Genomic DNA, 6,801 nt, shown 5'->3' with positions numbered 1-6,801 from the left:
GACTGTACAGATGTAACTGTACTCCTCGTTACTCCCTGGCCAAAGTGTGTTCGGGGACAAGAAGTAAGTGCTTACTAGCTGAAAGGTTTCAACTAGGACATTCTTCTCTTCCTCAGATGTAGACCTGGAAGGAGGAGAAATAGGATGAAGAGGATATGGCAGGGTCCTCTGTCCAAAGCACCAAGCCAAACACATTTCTCAGTAAGCAGGGATTCCCAACCCTAAATCTCAGCCCAATTAGCCTCTGATGTCACTTTAGGAGTACCTGGACTCCTGTTAGCCTCCATTGTGTCCTAACGTCCTCTAGTTCTTCTCTTCTGGGGACCAAGAGGTTGGGGACCTCTGCCTATTGTTCTGCAAGTCCCTGCATGCCAATCACTGCCACCACCCCTCATCTGAAGCCCAGGCATCTCCCCAAAGGCTAGGAAGTTATCCAAGGCTAGCCTACCAACCTCCTCCCAGGCTGGTTACAGGAAGCTTGTGGAGAAAGCACTCCATCCCCATTTAGCACATTCACATGTCTACGTAACTCCCTGGTACATGGAGTCTCTCCTCCAGCCCCTATCACAGGCAGACACCAAGATCAGAGATCCTAATAATGTTTAATAGTATTCTTGCAAGTGTTCTTAGTTTACCAATCAAACAGAATTCCTGTTCAAACCACTTTTTCCTAGCTCTACTACTTCCTGCTTCCCCCTTTCCCCCTACACCTCCAGCTCAGAACACTCTGAACTTTCCTCTACATGTCCCAGGGTTCATGTTCCACTGATCCTTCCTCCTCTTCTCTCAGATCATCCCAAATTCTAATCTTGGCCTGTCCAAGTCCTTTTTATGCAAGAGCAGCTCTGTGTCATTTCTCTCTCTCAGGGGCAGAAGGCTTACTCTTCCATCATCATCATCAATCGTATTTATTGAGCGCTTACTATGTGCAGAGCACTGTACTAAGCGCTTGGGAACTACAAATTGGCAACATATAGAGACAGTCCCTACCCAACAGTGGGCTCACAGTCTAAAAGGGGGAAGTCCAGAGTCCTAGATGATAGACTCCTAACCTCCAAGGTATCTAATCCTCACTGGGGGTCATCTCCAATCCCTCCACGTTCTGTGTCCATCCAGGGTCACAAACACGAGACCTCCATGTGTCTTGCCCTCCCAGAAATATGGCTCCCCATTTCGAACCTCAAAATGGCCGAGTCCTCTGCCCCAACTCCCTGACCTTTCTACTTCTTTCCCAATCCTTCCCTCTGAATGGTTACACTTTAATGCCACATAAGGCATTGATTAAATGGCCCCAGATGGACCACTTAGGAATGAAACTCTTTCCTCTCATCAGGAAGTTAGATGGAGTGACCTCTACACAGCCCAATAAAAGTCAGATTAATTATATTAAATACACATAAATATGATGAATCCATTGTACATTGCAGTCATAGCAGCAATTCAAAGAAAAGCATAAAAAGGAATGATATGAGTTATGAGTGAAGAAAGTAATAACTCCCATGAAAAATAACTACCAGAAACTAGGGAAATTTCACTTATTGGATATTTCCCTAGTAAATGAGTAGATTTACTTAATCTACTCTCTACTTAAATCTACTCTCTACTTAAATCTACTTAATTTACTTCAGTAGTTGTCTAACAAGAAGAAGATTCCTCTATCTCTACATGGAACAGAATTTTGAATTTAAAGTACTGACTACATGTTCTAGTGGAAAGAGTACACTATGGTAGCCAGAAGTTCCAGCTCTGCATGTCATTTAACCTCCCTATGCTTGTTTCCTCATCTGTAAAGTGGGGAGAATAATTTCTACTTCATAGGAACATTGTGAAGATACAATGAAAAATGTTCAGACTTCAGTACAGTGATTCACACAGAGTAAGCTCATAACAAATGCAATAAATGATAATCTGTAAAAGATTTTCAACCCTTTGAATTTAAGTGTATTTCTTCTGTGGTCCAGACCCACATCACCTTTTCTACAAACTGGTGACGGGAAATACTGTTTAGTTGGAAGCTCTGTTCTGTTCATGATTAACTCAGAGCCTGTTACTTTCCAGTATTTTTAATCGGAGGTGTGCTGTCTCTGAAAAATGTTACAAACCATATTTAAGTTCTCCAGCTAATATGTTTAAGAAAACTTACAGTTAAAGACTCAAAAGAACAAAAATGGAAACATATTATGGCGTAAAACTGTTTTGAATTCATAAGTAATACTGGTTAGAGGCCCAGGTGGAAGCAGATTGAACCAGCTGAAGTAATACCAGTTACTTTGCTCTGGTTGGGAAGAATTACAAACCTAGAGAAACTAGTGGTAGCATCTTGAGGTCCCATGAGGGACAAGGACTATGTTTAATTCCCACCGGTGTATTTTATGCCAGAGCTTAGTACAGTGCTCTGCAAATGGTAAGCACTTAATAAGTAATAATTGTTAATAATAAGGAATAACATCATTTAATAAGTAGTATTGTTGCTACTACCTTCAATTGAAGACATTTTTTCCACTGAGGTTGGCAAATTCTTGAAGTTATTTCAGATCCAAAATACATAACCCTGGAGTCTCAGGCATATGACCGAGGAAATACCCATATTGCCAGGCAAAACCAAACTGGTTCAAGTATCTTCACTAGGAAATTTCAGTTTTGGTTTGAGCTGGGGAGGAGGGATTTTAGGAGGAGATGCTCCTATATTTCTGTCTGCCATTCTTACCTCTCATAACTGCCTCTAAGTGATGGTTCCTTTACTCTGAGCTCCTAACAAGGATGGAGCCACTTGGAGCCAGACCCAGCTCAGACTGGCTCACACAGCCTGAGGAGCAGCATGACCTAATGGATAGAGCACCGGCCTGTTAATCGTAGGACCTGAGTTCTAATCCTGTGTCCACCACTTGTCTGCTGTGTGACCTGGAGCAAGTCACTTCACTTCTCTGTGCTTCAGTTACATCGTCTGTAAAATGGGTTTCAGACTGTGAGCCCCATGTGGCACAGGAACTGTGTCCAACCTGATTAGCTCGTATCTTCCTCAGTGCTGAGTACAGTGACTGACACAAAATTAAATCATCATCATCATCATCAATCGTATTTATTGAGCACTTACTATGTGCAGAGCACTGTACTAAGCGCTTGGGAAGTACAAATTGGCAACATATAGAGACAGTCCCTACCCAACAGTGGGCTCACAGTCTAAAAGGGGGAGACAGAGAACAAAACCAAACATACTAACAAAATAAAATAAATAGAATAGACATGTACAAATAAAATAAATAAATAAATAGAGTAATAAATATGTACAAACATATATACATATATACAGGTGCTGTGGGGAAGGGAAGGAGGTAAGATGTGGGGGATGGAGAGGGGGACGAGGGGGAGAGGAAGGAAGGGGAAATGCTCAGCACATACCATTAAAAATCAAACTAGAAAACCAAAAATCACAGGGAAGAGTACATAGGAACGGTTCTGGTGTCCAATAAGGCCCTGTGACTTGTTTTTCAAATCACTGACTCACTGCAAACATTTTTCTGTGTTCTAAGGATTTAAGTCCAGTTGTATTTCTTGCTCCCCCAAAATGCCTAGGATAGTGAGAAAAGGAAATGTTTGGATTCAGAAGAACTCCTCAGATAAAATATTATAGGATTCCAGGTCTGGCTTTATAACAACAAACAAAGCTAGTGCAGATGAACTACTTCTTATTGCTGGGAAAATGTTTATCATTGCTCAGCAGGGTAAAATGACATTGATTTCCATTGATAGAAAGATGAGGCATTCACCCTTCCAAAAATAAAAAAATCACTATAATTCCACCCTATTTCACAGGCAGTCAAAACACAGCTGCAAAACGAACAATCCCCTTCTAACCAATTTGAATTAGAACACTGCTATAGGATGCTTGGAAAGAAATAATAAATAATTGTTCAGATAAATCCCTTAGAGGCTTGTCTGCAACCAGGTTGACATCAGCTTTCAGTAGTGCCATTCAAATTCATTTAATGAAATAAACTAAAGATCACTTTAGCAGTACTTGATATTTTCAAATGCCAATTAGACTCCATCAGGGCATTCTGAGTTAAGGAAGCCATTTCTTTTTTGAAGGTATGTTCTTCAATCCATTTCAGCACTCTATCAAAACAAAGCTAGCATTCTCCCCCTTTCATTCATTCATTCAATCATCTTTATTGAGCGCTTACTGTGTGCAGAGCACTGTACTAAGCACTTGGGAAGTACAAGTTGGCAACATATAGAGACAGTCCCTACCCAACAGTGGGCTCACAGTCTAGAAGGGGGAGACAGAGAACAAAACAAAACATATTAACAAAATAAAATAAGTAGAATAAATATGTACAAGTAAAATAAATAGAGTAATAAATATGTACAAACATATATACATATATACAGGTGCTGTGAGGAAGGGAAGGAGGTAAGGCGGGGGGGATGGAGAGGGGGAGGAAGGGGAGAGGAAAGAGGGGGCTCAGTCTGGGAAGGCCTCCAGTCCCTTCTGGACTGAGAGCCCGTTGGATAGGGGCCATCTCTATATGTTGCCGATTTGTACTTCCCAAGCATTTAGTACAGTGCTCTGCACACAGTAAGCGCTCAATAAATACGATTGATTGAATGAATGAATGAATACTTGCACACTCCCCTCAATCAGCCTTTCAGAATTTTCTTGTGTTTGGATCAGGCACCGATATCTCTGACCATAAATACTCCCCACCACTTTGAAATTTTTTTTTCACTCATATGAAAACAGTGAAGCTATTTTCTTCTGTCCAAATCTGGAGTTGTCTAAAAACGTTCAGTGTTTAGTGATGAATGAAATGTTAAGATAATAGTGTTAATAAAATGGGAACACAGGTATCGGCTAGAGAAAAGATGACATAGATCACCTTGCCTATGCTCTTTTGGGAATAGGAAATGGAGAGAGAGGAGAGGGCAAAGATTAGGCTTCATCCGGTCTGAAAAAGAGAATAGCAGGGTAGTGACTTTCCCTATTGGACGGCAAAGCATTGCTTAATTGATGGACAGAAACATCTTGATGACTTTGCTCTGCAAAGCTTGTCATCCCTTTAGGTCAATACTTGTGCGCCTGAAGGTATCACTATATCACACCGAGTATGATGTCGTTGGATTGTACCCTGTCATTCTGCTCCCAAGAGGATGGCAACAGGGAGCTGGGGATAATTCACCCACCCTTAATGTGGGATCCCCTCTCAGGGTCGCACCTGGAGAGTTTTCAGTCTCTACCAGTCTTGATTATGGGAGGGAGAGTCAAGCAGAGGTATACCCATTCCACTCTTAGCTTGGGCAGTGGCTGGGCAGTGGAAGGCAATCTGCTACAAGTCAAAACTCACCTGTGCTGCATAGCAGCAAAATGGGAGAGAGTCGAGGGTGGAGACTTAAGTCGACTGTGCGGAAGGAGTCAGTGGTAAACCACTTCTATATTTTTACCAAGAATACTCTATTGACCCACTACCAGAACGATTGCAGATGGAGGTGGGGCATTCTGGGAGAGATGTGTCTATGGCATCACTATGGGTCGGAGATGACTTGACGGCACAATACAAGATAAGTGTGGGAACTCATTCTCCATTCTGAGAGAAGGGGGTTTCTGCCCAGCAATCAGTGATCACATCCATCCTGAGCCTCTGCCCTGGGTCCAGCCCTGAACTCCTCCCCTGCTCAAGTGGCTGGAGTGACCAAACCCTGATCTGGCACCACTGGCCTTTGGACAAATTATCAGCAAGGCAGTGACTGAACCTGGGCTCAAGGGGCTGGAAGTGTGACTGCACTTCTTTCTTTAACTTCTCTCTTATAGTCTGGCCACTGACCCCCTTTTCTCGCCTCCCTTTTTCACTTCCTTTCCTCCTTTCAGCTCATCTAGTGTTCTCAGGCTTCCAGCTAAGGAGGAGCAGCTACTGTCACCCCGAAGTATCCTAGAATGGACTTCCAGCCTCACCTTTGCAACCACAAAGTCCTCAAACAAGATCAGTCTTCCACATTAGCTCTACCAGAGCTGCTTGTTCACTCAATCAGTGGCATTCATTTATTAATTGGTATGGCATGAATAAAGCTCTTACTATCATACCAAGCAACCTCCTAAAGTCAGGGGAAAATACAAAATGAGCAGGTTGGATACAGTCCTTGAATCCACAGGGACTAAGTAAAAGTCTAAGTAGGAGGGAATATGATGTAATCCCCATTTTACAGATGAAGAAACTGAGACACAGAGGAGTTAAGTAACCTGCTCAAGATCACACAGCAGACAAGTGGAGGAGTCAGGATTAGAAGAACTCGCCCTCTGACTCTTTCCATTAGGCCATGCTGCTTTCCTATTATTTTAGTGCTTACTGTGTGCAAAGCACTGTACTAAGAGTTTGGGAGAGCATAAAACAATAGATTTGGGAAGACATGTTCCCTGCTCTCAAGGAGCTTATAATCTTGTGTTCCTCACCAGTTCACCTGGTCCCACTTCCCCAAAAGCCCTCCCTTGCTCCCTCTCCTTCAAATAATAATAATAATAATAATAATAATAATAATAGCATTCATTAAGCACTTACTATGTGCAAAACACTAAGTGCTGGGGAGGTTACAAGGTGATAAGGTTGTCCCACAGGGGGCTCACATTATTAATCCCCATTTTACAGATGAGGTAACTTAGGCCCAGAGAAGTTAAATGACTTGCCCAAAGTCACACAACTGACAATTGGCAGAGCCGGGATTTGAACCCGTGACCTCTGACTCCAAAACCTTTGCTCTTTTTCACTGAGCCACGCTGCTTCTCAAATGAAGCAATAGAACGTATGGAGG

The 6,801-nt window shown here is 42.4% G+C and overlaps 1 non-coding gene across 1 annotated transcript; it reads left to right on the top strand.

Annotated features, from left to right (window-relative positions):
- Positions 1-5,198: 5,198 nt before the first annotated feature.
- Positions 5,199-5,335, top strand: LOC119927531. Its single transcript, XR_005450526.1, has one exon. It is a non-coding gene; the product is annotated as a small nucleolar RNA SNORA7 (small nucleolar RNA).
- The last annotated feature ends 1,466 nt before the right edge of the window (positions 5,336-6,801 follow it).

The sequence above is a fragment of the Tachyglossus aculeatus genome, chromosome 4 (assembly GCF_015852505.1).
Source record: "Tachyglossus aculeatus isolate mTacAcu1 chromosome 4, mTacAcu1.pri, whole genome shotgun sequence".
Lineage (NCBI taxonomy): Eukaryota > Metazoa > Chordata > Mammalia > Monotremata > Tachyglossidae > Tachyglossus > Tachyglossus aculeatus.
The sequence above is the reverse complement of the archived record's forward strand: the minus strand, read 5'-3'. Positions and strand labels throughout refer to the sequence as shown.